Raw genomic sequence first — 18,811 nt, 5'->3', positions numbered from 1 at the left:
ACTGGTAAGTAACATGGAAAGCTCACCATTCAACAGAAAGCCCACAACAGACTAAAACTATTAACTGACGAACTTGGAGATTACACCCCTCCACTACCCTCCACACATACAAAATCCTGATCTGACTCATCATCCCCTCTGCAAATCTTGCATGGATATCCGCCCTGCCAAAGTTCTGTAATGCCTCAAAATCCTTGAAAGCCATGTACTACACACAATTTCCACATCCATTTATCCTCCCCCACATGGATCCTCTACCATGTCATCTAAATTCCCATCTCTAACCACCCAAATCGAACACCTCCGCATATCCCACTCCATCCGCAAACCGTATTCCAATAACCCCATTATTTCCTCTCTCATCACTAACCGCGGTATGTAGGGACATGTTTAACATCACAACACCCACACACTTACACACGCTCCACAACCTACACCAATGCAACTTCAGCCGATTCCTTCTCACAGACAATGAAATCCACGCTGATATTTATCCATCCTACCAACTGTTAACACTTAATCATTTATCCAACTCCACGTCAGGTCTCCGTCTCCATCACCTCCTATCCACCACAAGATGGAGTTACATTCACTTCCTATCCCTTCTGCTCTTAATTCGCTGGCCCTGCCCACATCCCAAACTTCTCCTCACTTTCTTTCTTCCCACTACCCGTCAAACATCTGTCTTTGTGGTGTCACCGCCAGACACCACACTTCCTAGGTGGTAGCCTTTAAATCGGCCGCGGTCCGTTAGTATACGTCGGACCCGCGTGTCGCCACTATCAGTGATTGCAGACCGAGCGCCACCACACGGCAGGTCTAGTCTAGAGACTCCCTAGCACTCGCCCCAGTTGTACAGCCGACTTTGCTAGCGATGGTTCACTGTCTACAGACGCTCTCATTAAAGAGACGACAGTTTATCATAGCCTTCAGCTACGTCATTTGCTACGACCTAGCAAGGCGCCATATTCAGTTACTATGTCTTCTGAACAGAAAATATTATGACTCATGTACCATCAAGAGCGACGTTCATCATTAATGGATTAAAGTTAAGTATCAAACTAATTACGTCCGCTTTCTGAATTCTCATTCCTTGTCATGTTCCAGACGTCACATCAATGTAGTTCTTCCCTCCTCACGCCAGCCTGCATGAGCTAAAACGCGTGCATTTCGGCCTCCACTAGTAATACGGTGTTTGTCCGCAGCTTGTGGTCGTGCGGTAGCCTTCTCGCTTCCCGCGCCCGGGTTCCCGGGTTCGATTCCCGGCGGGGTCAGGGGTTTTCTCTGCCTCGTGATGACTGGGTGTTGTGTGATGTCCTTAGGTTAGTTAGGTTCAACTAGTTCTAAGTTCGAGGGGACTGATGACCATAGATGTTAGGTCCCATATTGCTCAGAGCCATTTGAACACGGTGTTGGCTCTTCTGCCAACACAACAGTCTTCATCTTCATAGTTAACACCCAATAGGCCCCCATATTTTTCCACCCACATACCCCAACCGTATAAAAAACATTTTCCCCTCCCCAAACCCTTCCACCCAGTGTGAACCCTTCAGCTTTTAAGTGAAAGTGCAGTGCTTTTCTTTTAGAAGAATATCACCATATCTGAGGTATGTTTTTAAAGGTCTATATTCTTGCTAGTGTTGAGTGTTCCAATTTTTAATTAAAAGAACAAGTCTTACTACTTTCATGTAAAAGCCAAAGACTCCATCAATTACATTAGTTTTTTATCTTTTAATATTTGATTCGCGTTTCTTACAATATTTTCAAAAGATCTTGTGCCGCGCACGGTCCCTCCGCCCACATGGGGCGAGGGGATGAACCAATAATAAATAAATAAAAAATTACGTTCTCATATCCGTTTCATTTAATTTACATTTTCGCTCTCCAAGCTTAACAGCATGCGGCGCTGGCGATGAACCGCGACTGACGCTTGTCTTTGCAGTGCAAACATCGGCCTACCAACTGCGAAGGCCGCAGGTAGCAACCAGACATGAGGGGATAATGTCATTAGCTGTCAACCGGCCACTAGCTCATTAGCGAATACAGTCAACCAAATCTGAGTTGTTGTGTGCGCACTTGGAACGAGTTCTATAGTTATATTGGCGTAGTTGTTGCGGCAAATAATTTCCGCAGTCTAATAGCGTCCGCAAACAATTTCTCTCACGTGGACAGTAGCCGGTCCTGTTGAGATCCACGTGGCTGATCGACCCGCTAAGCAGAAGTCTCAGACACCAGTAAACCCTACTACACTGAGCAGTATAGAGGGAACAAAAGAAAAACACAAAATAAGTACACATGCAAATATATACAATTTGCTTAAATTGGTTGCTAGCATAGATAATGATAATAGGATGCATAATAAGGTGCAGATGTATTTTAAGTTAAAATTAAAACTGTATTTAATTGAAGGAATAAAAGATGACAATAAATTTGACTCAGATATAATGTGACAGTTCTTCCATTTATACCTTCCATGCGTTTGGTCTACAACTGTTACGTAATTGTATTATCTTGATTTACTAATTCTTAATTAGTAATGTATTTGATTTAATTAAGTTACAATGTGTTTCCAAACAAGGTAATGGTGGAGATTGGGAGTTGATTTAATAGGTCAAAGTCAGCTGCATCAGGTGAGAGGGTTCGGTAAAACTTCGAGCCTGTCACACATGAAGCAGCGAAAGAAGAAGAAATGGCACATCTTACGAGAGAATTACATGTTATGAAATCGTATAATGAGCAACTACATAGAGCGTTACATTTTCAGATTCATTCGATTTAGTGTTGGAAACCTTAGCTTACTTTTACTATGTTTGTATGTGTATCTCGTCTTCACTTCCTGTGTGTAATGTAGCATCCTAGCTAGTGTCTGTGTTTGTATCCGTGTAATTTACTATGTATTTCTGATCTGTCAGATGTGGAGCCTACGTTATTCTAGAGTATGGTCTCTTCTGTTTGTATGCTGCAAGTAGTGCTCGCGAAACTTCGTCTACGATGTTATTTATAGATTTCCAGTCATCCTGTCTGCATATTGACTGTCTACGTCTTGGTTCCCTAACCTCTGTCTTATATGTCCAAGGGAATCGCAGATGAACAGTGTTTGCCCGCATCTCGTGGTCGTGCGGTAGCGTTCTCGCTTCCCACGCCCGGGTTCCCGGGTTCGATTCCCGGCGGGGTCAGGGATTTTCTCTGCCTCGTGATGGCTGGGTGTTGTGTGCTGTCCTTAGGTTAGTTAGGTTTAAGTAGTTCTAAGTTCTAGGGGACTGGTGACCATAGATGTTAAGTCCCATAGTGCTCAGAGCCATTTGAACCATTTTTGAACAGTGTTTGTTAAGGTGAGCCGTTCTCACCACAGGCACAAGTGTGAGTCTACTTTAGGCAACATCTGTGGAAGTGCACCAAGCCGTGTGTTGCGTTTATATACTCCAACTTTATCAGCTCTCGAATATAAGGGAAGAAACGGTAGACCAGTTTTCCCTTGTCAGTTGGGTTCCATTCTGTCTGCCATGTTTCAATTCTCCACTTTCTTCATTTCCGTTTGTCCGTTATGTCTTCCCCTCTTCAGCCAGTAGGCCGCTGCTCTGTGGCGAATTGTAATATCTATATGGAAAATTCCCAGTCCCGCACTCAGAGCCTCAGTCGAGGTCGTGCCCAACGTCCCCGAGATTACGAGTAGAACACTCTTCAGGCCGGCCCTCACAATAGTTTTATGCGTTCCTAAGCATAATCGATGTGCCCAAGCACTACCCGCAAAACAAGTTACTGCCTCAAAGATCGCTGTGTAATACACTATGTGATCAAAAGTATCCGGATATCCGCCAAAACATACGTTTTTCGTATTTTCATTTTGAGACAATTTTTGTGGATCATCAGTTGATGATATACACCATGTGATGAAAAGCATCCTGACACCCTCCAAAACATTCATATTAGGTGCTTTGTGCTGCCACCTACTCCCAGGCACTCCACATCAGCGACCTCAGTAGTCATTAGACATCGTGAGAGAGCAGAATAGGGCGCTCCGCGGAACTCTCGGACTTCGAACGTAGTCGGGTGTTTGGGTGTCATTTGTGTCATATGTCTCTACACGAGACTTCCACACTCCTAAACGTCCGTAGGTCCACTGTTTCCGATGTGATAGTGAAGTGGAAACGTGAAGGGACACGTAGAGCGCAGAAGCGTACAGGCCAACCTCGTCTGTTGACCGACAGAGACTGCCGACAGTTGAAGAGGGTCGTAATGTGTAATACGCAGACATCTATCCAGACCATCACACAGGAATTCCAAACTGCATCAGGATCCACTCCAAGTACTATGAAAGTTAGTAGACCGGGGGGGGGGGGGGGGAGAGAGAAAACTTGGATTATATGGTCGAGCAGCTGCTCATAAACCATACATCACGTCGGTAAATGGCAAACGATGCCTTGCTTGGTATAAGGAGCGTAAACATTGGACGACTGAACAGTGGAAAAACACAATGAGGTTATGTCGAATGCCCGGTGAACGTCATCTAAATGGCTCTGAGCACTATGGGACTTAACATCTGTGGTCATCAGTCCGCTAGAACTTAGAACTACTTAAACCTAACTAACCTAAGGACATCACACACATCCATGCCCGAGGCAGGATTCGAACCTGCGACCGTAGCAGTCGCGCGGTTCCGAACTGAGCGCCTAGAACCGCTAGACCACCGCGGCCGGCGTGAACGTCATCTGCCGGCGTGTGTAGTGCCTACAGCAAAATTCGGAGGCGGTGTTTTTCATGGAGAGGGATTCCACAGCACATGGCTACATTGGTGTTTTAAGCATCTCTTGCTTCCCACTGTTGAAGAGCAATTCGGGGACGGCAATTGTATCTTTCAGCACGATCGAGCACCTGTTCGTAATGCACGGCCTGTGGCCGAGTGGTTACATGCCTGTAATAGACTGCCTGTAATAGACTGGCCTGCACAGAGCCATGACCTAAATCCTATAGAACACCTTTGGGATGTTTTGGAACCTCTACTTCGCGCAAGGCCTCATCGACCGACATCGATCCCTCTCCTCAGGGCAGCATTCCGGCCATTCGCCAAGAAACCTTCCGGCACCTGATTGAACGTACGCCTGCTAGAAGGGAAGCTGTCATGAAGGCTAAGTGTAGGCCAACACCATATTAAATTCCTGCATTATCGATGGAGGGCGCCACGAACTTATAAGTCATTTTCAGCCAGGTGTCCATATACTTTTGATCACATAGTGTATATCGTCATTGTGTGTTCGGATAGTCTGTATCACATAGTGTTCAGTGTTGCAAGTTTGTGCATGACTTTCGTTCCTTTGTTAATAGTTGGTTGGTTGGTTTGGGGAAGGAGACCAGACAGCGTGGTCATCGGTCTCATCGGATTAGGGAAGGATTGGGAAGGAAGTCGGCCGTGCCCTTTCAGAGGAACCATCTCGGCATTTGCCTGGAGTGATTTAGGGAAATCACGGAAAACCTAAATCAGGATGGCCGGACGCGGGATTGAACCGTCGTCCTCCCGAATGCGAGTCCAGTGTCTAACCACTGCGCCACCCCGCTCGGTGTTAATAGTTAGTCTGGCGTGTTCGTTGAAGTGTAAATGTTCGTCAATGTAAATGCCGAGATATCTTGTCATAATTTTCTTTTTTGTAGATATGTTGTTTAACTTTATAACTGGATTTCTTTGCAGTGTGCCTGTTAGAAGTAGGTAAACACTTTTGTTAGTTAGTATTGCGAGTTTGTTGTTCGTGCACCATTCGTCGATGAAGACGAGGAATCGCGTGATTCTACTCTCTGAATGTGACCTGGAATTTGCAGATAGCGTAATCATAAGGTCATCAGCGTACGCAAGCACCCGTATCCCTCGTCGTTGTCTTCTAGTGCATTCAGTAGTAGTCCTATGGCTATCTCTCAGAAAATCGGTCCGCATATGGTTACCCTCTTTATAACCTTTTGACTATCAGTCTTCCATTTCACTATCCAGTTAATAGAATAATCTCTAAGGCCGTTGTACAGAGCAGGAGTAATACTCATTTCCCTAATTCTTGCAAACAGCTCCAGCCACCAAAAGTTGTCGAAAGCACCAACTATATAAATTAGGATTGCTACTACTATTTGTCTTGTATTGCCTGTGTCATTTCTATGACCTTGTTTCTTGTATCGTAGATGGATATATGTGATCGAAAGCCAAGCTGACGTGGGCTAAGGGCGGAGAGCTGTCGGTGTGACTGAAATCTGTCGCACAACAATCTCTCCTGTATCTGTGCCAGAATGTTTATGAGCTATATTGATTTCTGTGTCTTAGGGCCAGTCAGGTCTTTGACCTTTGCTTTCTTCATTATAACTCCAATTGCCGACTTCCTTATATTCGGTATTAGTCCTGCTTCAGTAAGTCTGTCAGGTAGGGCACGATAAGTGTAGCAGTGTGATGGTTTCGGGGTGGATGCCATTCGGGCCCGGAGCCTTTTCGTTCCTTATTTTGTGTAGTTCAAATGCAACTTCCTCGCGAGCAAAGTGGATGACGATACCCTCGTTTGCGTATTTGTCATCTAGCAGTCTATGATGGTCGACGTGAAGCTGGTTGTCCTGAGTATCGTCATTGTCGGGACGTAATTTGTTGAGGACATACTGTGCTGCGCATATCCAGCCTCTTGTGATAGTACCACCCGGCTTCTGCAGTGTTGATAATACTGTCGGGTCTTGATAGGTTCAGTTTCAGTTTAAACCGCCTCGCCCCCCTCCCCATGTGTTGCTCTGTAAGTTTGTCCTATCGTATGTGCCCCAGTTGTCTTATGTAATTAGTATTTGTACCGAGTTACAACGTCGCGGTATTGCTGAAGTCTTATTTCTCTTTCTTGTGTTGTCTTTGGTTTTTGTTAATATCGTCGTCTATCACGAGTGTCTTTTCTTGATCTTGTTAATAGTGTTCACCGTGGTGCACGTTGGTCGGGTGCGTCGTGTGTTGCAGGTATTGCTGTAAAAATGTGTCAGATGGCTGTGAGCACTATGGAACTTAACATCTGAGGTCATCAGTCCCCTAGAACTTAGAACTACACTCCTGGAAATGGAAAAAAGAACACATTGACACCGGTGTGTCAGACCCACCATACTTGCTCCGGACACTGCGAGAGGGCTGTACAAGCAATGATCACACGCACGGCACAGCGGACACACCAGGAACCGCGGTGTTGGCCGTCGAATGGCGCTAGCTGCGCAGCATTTGTGCACCGCCGCCGTCAGTGTCAGCCAGTTTGCCGTGGCATACGGAGCTCCATCGTAGTCTTTAACACTGGTAGCATGCCGCGACAGTGTGGACGTGAACCGTATGTGCAGTTGACGGACTTTGAGCGAGGGCGTATAGTGGGCATGCGGGAGGCCGGGTGGACGTACCGCCGAATTGCTCAACACGTGGGGCGTGAGGTCTCCACAGTACATCGATGTTGTCGCCAGTGGTCGGCGGAAGGTGCACGTGCCCGTCGACCTGGGACCGGACCGCAGCGACGCACGGATGCACGTCAAGACCGTAGGATCCTACGCAGTGCCGTAGGGGACCGCACCGCCACTTCTCAGCAAATTAGGGACACTGTTGCTCCTGGGGTACCGGCGAAGACCATTCGCAACCGTCTCCATGAAGCTGGGCTACGGTCCCGCACACCGTTAGGCCGTCTTCCACTCACGCCCCAACATCGTGCAGCCCGCCTCCAGTGGTGTCGCGACAGGCGTGAATGGAGGGACGAATGGAGACGTGTCGTCTTCAGCGATGAGAGTCGCTTCTGCCTTGGTGCCAATGATGGTCGTATGCGTGTTTGGCGCCGTGCAGGTGAGCGCCACAATCAGGACTGCATACGACCGAGGCACACAGGGCCAACACCCGGCATCATGGTGTGGGGAGCGTTCTCCTACACTGGCCGTACACCACTGGTGATCGTCGAGGGGACACTGAATAGTGCACGGTACATCCAAACCATCATCGAACCCATCGTTCTACCATACCTAGACCGGCAAGGGAACTTGCTGTTCCAACAGGACAATGCACGTCCGCATGTATCCCGTGCCACCCAACGTGCTCTAGAAGGTGTAAGTCAACTACCCTGGCCAGCAAGATCTCCGGATCTGTCCCGCATTGAGCATGTTTGGGACTGGATGAAGCGTCGTCTCACGCGGTCTGCACGTCCAGCACGAACACTGGTCCAACTGAGGCGCCAGTTGGAAATGGCATGGCAAGCCGTTCCACAGGACTACATCCAGCATCTCTACGATCGTCTCCATGGGAGAATAGCAGCCTGCATTGCTGCGAAAGGTGGATATACACTGTACTAGTGCCGACATTGTGCATGCTCTGTTGCCTGTGTCTATGTGCCTGTGGTTCTGTCAGTGTGATCATGTGATGTATCTGACCCCAGGAATGTGTCAATAAAGTTTCCCCTTCCTGGGACAATGAATTCACGGTGTTCTTATTTCAATTTCCAGGAGTGTACTTAAACCTAACTAACCTAAGGACATCACACACACCCATGCCCGAGGCAGGATTCGAACCTGCAACCGTAGCAGCAGCGCGGTTCCGGACTGAAGCGGTTACAGCGGCCGGCTGGTATTGCTGTAGCTTGTGCTCTCTGCGAGACGTCTGTAAGAACGTCAGCTCTGCAATCCATGCTTCCTTGGGTGTTGTGATAAGTCTGTGTTTGTTTTAGTGTATATAATTACTGCGTTATGATCACTGAGTAATCTCCTATCAAGTAGCCGCCAATTCGCTACCTGTATTAATGATGCGCCGTATGCCAGAGAAATGTCTGATTTGCTATCTACTCCACTATTTCTGCGGTACGTTGGCGGCTGGCCTGGTTTATTTCAAACGAAAAGATCACATTCATTTATAACGTCGACTATTATTTGTCCTCCGGCGTCCGTACCGTCAGACTGTCAGAGGGCAGACCTACAATTCATGTCTTTTACGACAGGCAGTCGTCTATCACTTGCAAATCGCGCAACTTCTTTTATTACTTCACCAAACGGTTCTATATCAAATGCGTACTGGGCGTAGATCGACGAGATGGTTCGTGTTTCCCTACCTGAAGTTATACTGAAGAGCCAAAGAAACTGGTACACCTGTCTAAAATCGTGTAGGGCCCCCACGAGCACGCAGAAATGCCGCAACACTCAACTACTGTCTGAAGTAGTGCTGTAAGCAATTGACACAGTGAATCCTCCAGGGCTGTCCATAAATCCGTAAGAGTACGAGGAGGTGGGGGTCTCTTCTGAACAGCTCGCTGCAAGGCATCCCAGATCTCAGTTATGTTCATGTCTGGAGAGTTTGGTGGGCAGTGGAAGTGTTTAAACTCAGAAGAGTGTTCCTGGAGCTACTCTGTAGCTATTCTGGACGTGTGGGGTGTCGCATTGTCCTGCTGGAATTGCCAAAGTCCGTCGGAATGCACAATGGACATGAATGAATGCAGGTGATCAGGCACAGACAGTATGCTTACGTACGTGTCACACGATAGAGTCGTATCTAGACATATCAGGGGTCCCATGTCACTCCAGCTGCACACTCCCCACACCATTGCAGAGCCTCCACCAGCTTGAACAGTCCACTGCTGACATACAGGATCCATGGATTCATTAGGTTGTCTCCATAGCCGTACACGTCCATCCACTCGAAACAATTTGAAAAGAGACTCGTCCGACCAGGCAACATGTTTCCAGTCATCAACAGTCCAGTGTCGGTGTTGACGGGCCAAGGCGAGCAGTAAAGTTGTGTCTCGTGAATTCATCAAGGGTACCCGCACTCGTATGAGGCAGTGTTATCAGCACCGGACTGAGTTTGAAAGGGACCTGATTGTGGATCTCTATTTGGAGACTCGTACAAATTTGAGGGGCATTTGCAAGAGACAGAGGTCTAATGTCGGACGATGTGCAAACATGAGGGCAGGTATATATGGTCAAGTTTACAGTCGAAAGACCTTATCAATGATATTCCGTTAAATGGTTCGCACGCTGACACTTGTTGATGGCTCAGAATTGAAATCTGCAACAATTTGCGGAAGGGTTGCCCTTCTGTCACGTTGAACTATTCTCTCTAGTCGTCGCTGGTCCCGGTCCCGCACGATCTTTGTCTGGCCTCAGCGTTATCAGAAATTTGATGTTTTACCGGATTCCTGATATTCACGGTATACTCGTGAAATGGTCGTACGGGAAAATCCCTACTTGATCGCTACCTCGGAGATTCTGTGTCCCATCGCTAGTGCGCTGACTATAACACCACGGCCAAACTCATTAAATCTTTGTAACCTGCCATTGTAGCAGCAATAACTGTTCTAACAACTGCGCTAGACTACTTGTTGTCTTATATAGCCCTTGCCGACCGCAGCGCCGTATTCTGCCTGTTTACCTATCTCTGTATTTGAACACGCATGCTGTTGTGGTTGGCAGGAGAGCCAACACGGTTTTACTAATGGAGGCCGAAATGAACGCGTTTTAGCTCACGCAGGCTGGCCTGAGGTCTGGAACAGGACAAAGAAATTAGAATTTAGAAAAAAACGGACGTAGCTGGTGGAATACTTAACTTTAATTCATTAATGATGAACGTCGCTCTTGACGGTACATGATTCACAATATCAATGGTAACTGAATATGGCGCCTTGCTAGGTCGTAGCAAATGACATAGCTGAAGGCTATGCTAAACTATCGTCTCGGCAAATGAGAGCGTATTTAGTCAGTGAACCATCGCTAGCAAAGTCGGTTGTACAACTGGGCGAGTGCTAGGAACTCTTTCTAGACCTGCCGTGTGGCGGCGCTCGGTCTGCAATCTGATAGTGGCGACACGCTAGTCCGACGTATACTAACGGACCGCGGCCGATTTAAAGGCTACCACCTAGCAAGTGTGGTGTCTGGCGGTGACACCACACATGCCTATACCAGTTTCTTTGGTGTTTCAGTGTATTTCGACTGTAACTGTATGTTGTGTACATAGCTGCCTAATTTGTGTTCCTGCAAATGGTTGGATATCAGTGTAACTTCGTACTCGTGCACACCGTCCGCGGATGCGTAAATGATTAGAGTTGCATTTCTCTGTGACAGGTAAAACGGCCGCTAGAGTTCATTACTGTTGTTAATGTTACTTCCATTGCTGGTAGGGTTTACAAGGGGCGCGAACAATATCAGATATTGAGTGATCACAATGAAGGATACGGAGATGGCACACACTCGTGTGAGACAGTGTTATCAGCACCGGATTGAGTTTGAATGGGAGCTGATTGTGGATCTCCATTTGAGAGACTCGTACAAATTTGTGGGGCATTTGCAAGAGACAGTGTACAGTTGGACGATATGCGAACATGAGGGCAGGTATACACATCGTCAAGTTTCCAGTCTACCACGTCTGACCACCGGAACGGAGGATCGCTATATTTTGCACCAAGTACATCGCAAACCCATCACATCTACACCTGACGCAAACCCATCACATCTACACCTGACATCCGAGCGCAAATAATGGACTCACTTCCTGCAACATTCTGTGTCGTTCCTCAAAAGTGATTGGAGCCTAGCAGCAGCAGGACTGTGGAATGACAGTCCCACACGTAGGCTACCTTTAACATTGAAAGGGTACAGTACCGCCCGACATTGAAAATAGGTACAACATACATCATTATTTTTGTCAAAACAACACATTTTTTTTTGTAAAATAACTCAATTTCAATTAATACAGCGAAGCCGGATACCAGTGTGGGAAAGAATGACAATTTATTTATTTAATTGATCACATGTGCACTCCCACAAAGTAAATCCCTACATCCAGTTTGGTGAGATCTGTGAAATGAATGAATGTATGGTCGTCTGCTAACCGCAGATAGTGAATGTGAATATATGATCATCTTTGAGTCGATCCTTTGGCCACCTTTGGTGGGACCAAAGAGATGAAATTTACCAGAGCTTTGAGCGCCTGAAATGTGGCTGACCAATACGATAGCAAGGTGCTTCTCCCACCTCGACACAGGTGCGAGAGGACCTAGAGAACGGCCATGTTTCAGCACTCTGCCGCTGGATCTTGTGCTGTTAAGACCTGTTTTAGTTGTGCTCCGTAATGACGAAAGAGTGGAGACATGGTATGCATGTGGAATATTTAAGAGTAGCTTGAAATAATAATTTCTCTATTTCAGGAACATTTTGGGGGAGAATTAAATGTCAGGCAAGTAATATTAAAGGGATTGTAGTAATCTTCGGAAGTGACCAACGGTCACAATGAAACCACGTGTAGCAATAAGTTGAAATACTTCCGTGTGCTTAAGTTAAGCTGAATTACTAGCGTGTGTACAATAAGTTGAAATATTTAAGAAATAGCGTGTGTACCATAAGTTGAAATATTTAAGAAATAGCGTGTGCAGGACTTGAAATTAGAGACGAGTACTTCCACGTGGTGAGTACTGTGTGAGTCTCAATCTGTGTATCAGACAAAGGATAAAGAGAAGTACTCGTCCATGGTATCAGTTGAGGACTCGCGTGTGTGATGAATATGTTCTTAATGTTACTTTGCGTGATATGATTCCGTGTGACGCTAGACTTAAACTCTGAGAGAGAATCAAGGTGAGTCGGCCGTCTATCCAGCAACGCCACTTGGCTTGCATTGCACAGGAAGACGTGCATATATCTCCAGAGTTCATAGTAGGAAAGTAGAATTACGAAGTGGGGCTGTGTCGTGTGAAACTGGGATAAATATTAATTGAAGTGGGAAAGCTGAAAGTGATAATGTTGTGACTATTCTCTGTGTAGTATTTCATGTCGTAGTGTGGTGTATCATGTAATTTGGGTATGTGTGGTTTGCATGGGAGAGTAGCGAGGTAGTTTCAAAAGATTAGTGGGTTATGCTTGTTCCTTCGGTACCGCTCGGTCTGGAGGAAAGTTTAGTGATGATGATTGTGAGAGTCGAAGTGTGAGGTATAATAAAAGATCCACCATCCTATCCAGAAAGTGCACTGTAGCGTTAAAAATAATTACGAGACCATAATATAGAGATTCACCATTGGAAAGCCATGCCCAATGGGCGGAATTTCTCATGTGTTATTGTTGTAGGTTATAGAATTTGTGTGTTTAGGTTAGAGAATTGATCGGAATAAATAGGATAGTGAAAAGAAAAAGATTGGCGGACTTTTCCTTCGAATTGTATGTTGTCACAATGTCCCGAATTTATAATGTGTGCGCCATTCATATTCAGTGCGGTGGCCACGTGTTGACAAAAGCCGTTAAATAAAAGACAAAAAGAAAATGTGGTATTGCCAGTGCGTAGTGTACAGTCAGAGTTCTGTAAATTACTGATAGTCAGGCTCGTGTTTCCGTTGCGTATTAATCATATAGGAGGATAACTTGTAACTTAAATTGTGAGTACGAGAGTTCATGTTACTCGATAAAATAAGAATGAATCCACTCACTTGGCCGACCACTCATCTTGCAGGCCTGACTGCTTGATGCCACAGTATGAGCAAGGCATGTGGGTGCCTCTCAACATAGCAACACAAATGGCTGCGTTTGGAGTGGTCCGTGACCGGGAAGCATGGAATGCTGCTGAATGTCATCGCATTGTGTTCAGCAATGAATCGCGGTTCTCCACTACACCGTGTATGACCATCGTCGGTGAGTATGGCGGCGATCTGCGGAGAGATCCCATTCTTCCAATGTTTTGAGGAGTACAGCGCTGTTATTCCTATTGTCTTGGCGAGTGGAGCCATCGAGTATGACCTCTGGTCACGCCAGGAACACTGACGGTACAACAGAACGTCTCGGACGTCCTGCTTGATCGTGTGTTACCTCTCTTGCTACAGTATCGTGGTACCATTTTTCAACAAGCACTCTTTTGTCCACACATGGCACGGGTCTCTACTAACTTTCTACTCGATGTTGTGGTACTCCTGTGGTGGGCAAGATCCCTACATCTGTCTCGGCTGGAATATGTGAGCATGTGTAGGACCAGCTCGAACGTCTTTTATACCCAGTACCAGAATCAAGGATATCACGGACCAGTTACAACATCTGTTGTCCACCTTGCCCCAGGGGAGAATACGACGACCTTTGTCAGCAGAACAGTGCAAGAACCCAAGTGGGCTCATACGGGCAAGTTCTTTGTAAATTTGGCTCGATTCTGTGAACACTGAAGCAACATCACATACCGTCTGAATCCATGAAGTTTCTTTTCATTTCCTCCTCCCCTTCCAGCTGCATTACATTTTTTTCAGGCACTATAGATATATTTGTAGTGCCCTACATGATTGTTACAAACAAAATTAAATCACCAACTGCCTTTTCCACTTCGAAGAAGGCACTCCTCCCCCACGACACTGATGTTGAAGATACAGAATAGCAGCGCCACTTGCGAGCAGAAATAGCCGTTCCCCACAGTAATAATTCCGTTTGCCGAAGAGGAAATACGTGTGGCAACAATAAAACAGGAAAAATGGAAAGCGCCAGGACCGGATTCGATAAACACAGAGATATTACAAGCGCTGAGCAACCGCGTTGTTTGAAATTTTACGGCACTGCTAAATGAATGCTCGCTGCAAGGTATGATACCCCGAATAAGAAAAACAGGAGAAGTATTTACTTTCAGGAAATGAGATGAAGAGAACCCAAGAAAACAAAGCCTTACAGGCCAATATGTTTACTAAATACATTACTAATCCATAGGCTTATAAAGAGCATAGAAACTAAAATGTGCCAACAAATCTCAGTTCTGATTTAGAAAAGGCAAGTACACTGAAGATGCTGTGAACAAGACGTTAAAAGTGATAAACACATCATAGGAAATGAACTTGGTGCAATGATAGAGCCTGAGCTTTCGATAACCTACGGCAGCTTGTCTCACTCTATAGACTGAGGCGTTGTGAAGAAAGAAAACTTAACAGGTTTGTCGGAGCAGAGTAATGGAAATACTTCTAACTAAACGATGCCCACAGGGCTCTTTATTTGGACCAGAGTTATAGGATACTGACTTGGAAACTCTGCTATAGAGAGTAAACAAAATGGAGCATTACAGACGCCGACGACTTGATGATAGTAATAACAGGAAATGCTAGGGTAGAACTGGAAGAAAACGATCGCGGTGCTGTGACACTGCTTGACAAATTAACTTAAAATAGCTACAAATAAAACAGTACACTGAGGTGAAAAAAGTCATGGGATACGATATGCGCATCTCCAGATGGCGGTATTACCGCGTACACATGGTATAAAAGGGCAGGGCATTGGCAGAGCTGTCATTTGTGATCCAGGCAAAAAGTTTTCTGACGTGATTATGATCACACGACAGGAATTAACAGACTTTGAACGCGGGGTGGTAGTTGAAGCTAGGCGCATGGGACATTCCATTTCGGAAATCGTCAGGGAATACAATATTCGAAGATCCACAGTATCAAGAGTGTGTCGAGAACACGAAATTTCAGGCATTACCTCTCACCATGGACAACTCAGGCGCCGACGGCCTTCACTTAACGACCGAGAGCAGCAGCGTTTGCGTAGATTTGTCAGTACTAACATACAAGCAACAATGTGAGAAATAACCGCAGAAATCAATGTGCGACGTACGATGAACGTATCCGTTAGGCAGTGTGACGAAATCTGGCGCTAATGGGCTATGGCAGCAGAGAACCGACGCGAGTGCCTTTGCTAACAGCATGACCTCGCCTACAGTGCCTCTTCTGGGCTCGTTACCACATCGGTTGGACCTTAGATGACCGGAAAACCGTGGCGTGGTCAGATGGGTGCAGATTTCAGTTAGTACGAGCGAATGGTAGCGTTCGATTGCGGGGTAGGTCTCACGAAGCCGTTGACCCAAATTGTCAACAAGGCACTGTACAAGCTGGTGATGGTTCCATAGTGGTATGGTCTGTGTTTACATGGAATGGGCTGGGTTCTCTGGTCGAAATGAATCGATCATTGATTGGAAGTGGTTATGTTCGGCTATTTGGAGAACATTTTCAGCCATTCATAGACTTCATGTTCCCAAACAACGATGGAATTTTTACGTATGACGATGCGCCGTGTCACCGGACCACAATTGTTCGCCAGTGATTCGAAGAACATTCTGGACAATTCGAGAGAATGATTTGAGCACCCAGAAGGCCCGACGTGGGACATAATAGAGAGGTCAGTTCGTGCACAAAATCTTGCAACTCTTTCGTAGTTTTGGATGGATACAGATGCAGTATGCTCAATATTTCCGTAGGGGTCTTCCAGTGACTTGTTGGGTCCATGCCACGTCGAATTGCTGCATTATGCCGGCAAAAAAGAAGTCCGACACGATGTTAGGAGGTATCCAAATGGTTCAAATGGCTCTGAGCACAATGGGACTCAACATCTTAGGTCATAAGTCCCCTAGAACTTAGAACTACTTAAACCTAACTAACCTAAGGACATCACACACACCCATGCCCGAGGCAGGAGTCGAACCTGCGACCGTAGCAGTCCCGCTAGGAGGTATCCCATGATTCTTCTTACCTCAGTGTATATTTGTTGCTAAGAGAAATATTTTCGTGGAAGAGAAACCTAACTATAAGATATGGGTCGTACCTAGGTAGGCTACTTCAAATTACATGTTGACAAGAGTCAAAATTTGCATATACACATTGATTTTGTCAGAGAAAGAACTCAAAATCTGAGCAACAAATGCGCAGCGACTGTGCGGTGTCGCCAATCATCGATCACGTCACCCCAGAAGTTGCCCACCGCAAAGATGCTGCATGTCCATGCAGCGTCACCGGCAGCGCCAATCTGGACGAGACTTGAGCCACGCCTCCGGGAGTTACGAGGCGCCAGCGCCGCACGGCGGTTATGAAATACGGCCACAAGGGACAAGCAAGGCAGTTGCGTGCGGAATTGAGTTCGATTTTTACTTCTGCTTCCTGTGGATAGAGTCACCGCGTCACCGCTTTGCCGAGCTTATGTCGGACTTGGGCATACAGTGTGTTGTGTCCAGTGCACAAGTGTTTTTATTAGATGCATTTAGAACGTTCAGAGTTCGAGATCTACAAACTAGGTGCCGGCCGCTGTGGCCGAGCGGTTCTAGGCGCTTCAGTCCGGAACCGCGCTGCTGCTACGGTCGCAGGTTCGAATCCTGCCTCGGGCATGGATGTGTGTGATGTCCTTAGGATAGTTAGGTTTAAGTAGTTCTAAGTTTAGGGGACTGATGACCTCAGATGTTAAGTCCCATAGTGCTCAGAGCCATTTGAACAAACTTGCCATACCACGCTGCTCAGTGTGTCCGGCTGCTTCTTTGTATACTTGGCAACCAAGAGTCATACCTGTATAAATAATTCCAGTCCTGTTTCCTTCAGTAACAGCGATGAAGAGCTATTAAAGATAAGCATGGTGTATGGTGCACTTTCTTATGGACCACGATCCGTATACTGTGCACCTCCACAGCTTTGGCCTTAGAGAAAATGGTGAGGATGGTTCACCTCAACACATAGCGCTCATCTGCGATTCCCATGGACATATAAGGCCGAGGTTAGGGACCCAAGTCATAGGACACTTAACATGCAAACACGATGACTGGAACTCTATATAAACAATATCGCAGACGAAGCTATGCGAGCACTACATGCGGCATACAAACAGAAGAGACCATACGCTAGAATAACAAAGGCTCCGTATCTGACAGATCAGCAGTACATAGAAAATTACACAGATGCACAGACACTGACTAGGATGCTATATTACACACAGGGAGTGAAGACGAGATATACAGGGTGTTTCAAAAATGACCGGTATATTTGAAACGGCAATAAAAACTAAACGAGCAGCGATAAAAATACACCGTTTGTTGCAATATGCTTGGGACAACAGTACATTTTCAGGCGGACAAACTTTCGAAATTACAGTAGTTACAATTTTCAACAACAGATGGCGCTGCAAGTGATGTGAAAGATATAGAAGACAACGCAGTCTGTGGGTGCGCCATTCTGTACGTCGTCTTTCTGCTGTAAGCGTGTGCTGTTCACAACGTGCAAGTGTGCTGTAGACAACATGGTTTATTCCTTAGAACAGAGGATTTTTCTGGTATTAGAATTGCACCGCCTAGAACACAGTGTTGTTGCAACAAGACGAAGTTTTCAACGCAGGTTTAGTGTAACCAAAGGACCGAAAAGCGATACAATAAACGATCTGTTTGAAAAATTTCAACGCACTGGGAACATGACGGATGAACGTGCTGGAAAGGTAGGGCGACCGCGTACGGCAACAACAGAGGGCAACGCGCAGGTAGTGCAGCAGGTGATCCAACAGCGGCCTCGGGTTTCCGTTCGCCGTGTTGCAGCTGCGGTCCAAATGACGCCAACGTCCACGTATCGTCTCATGCGCCAGAGTTTACACCTCTATCCATACAAAATTCAAACGCGGCAACCCCTCAGCACCGCTACCATTGCTGCACGAGAGACATTCGCTAACGATATAGTGCACAGGATTGATGACGGCGATATGCATGTGGGCAGCATTTGGTTTACTGACGAAGCTTACTTTTAACAGGGCGGCTTCGTCAATAAACAGAACTGGCGCATATGGGGAACCGAAAAGCCCCATGCTGCAGTCTCATCGTCCCTGCATCCTCAAAAGGTACTGGTCTGGGCCGCTATTTCTTCCAAAGGAATCATTGGCCCATTTTTCAGATCCGAAACGATTACTGCATCACGCTATCTGGACATTCTTCGTGAATTTGTGGCGGTACAAACTGCCTTAGACGACACTGCGAACACCTCGTAGTTTATGCGAGATGGTGCCCGGCCACATCGCACGGCCGACGTCTTTAATTTCCTGAATGAATATTTCGATGATCGTGTGA

Source organism: Schistocerca americana, chromosome X, assembly GCF_021461395.2.
Source record: "Schistocerca americana isolate TAMUIC-IGC-003095 chromosome X, iqSchAmer2.1, whole genome shotgun sequence".
Classification (NCBI taxonomy): Eukaryota; Metazoa; Arthropoda; class Insecta; order Orthoptera; family Acrididae; genus Schistocerca; species Schistocerca americana.
The sequence above is the reverse complement of the archived record's forward strand: the minus strand, read 5'-3'. Positions refer to the sequence as shown.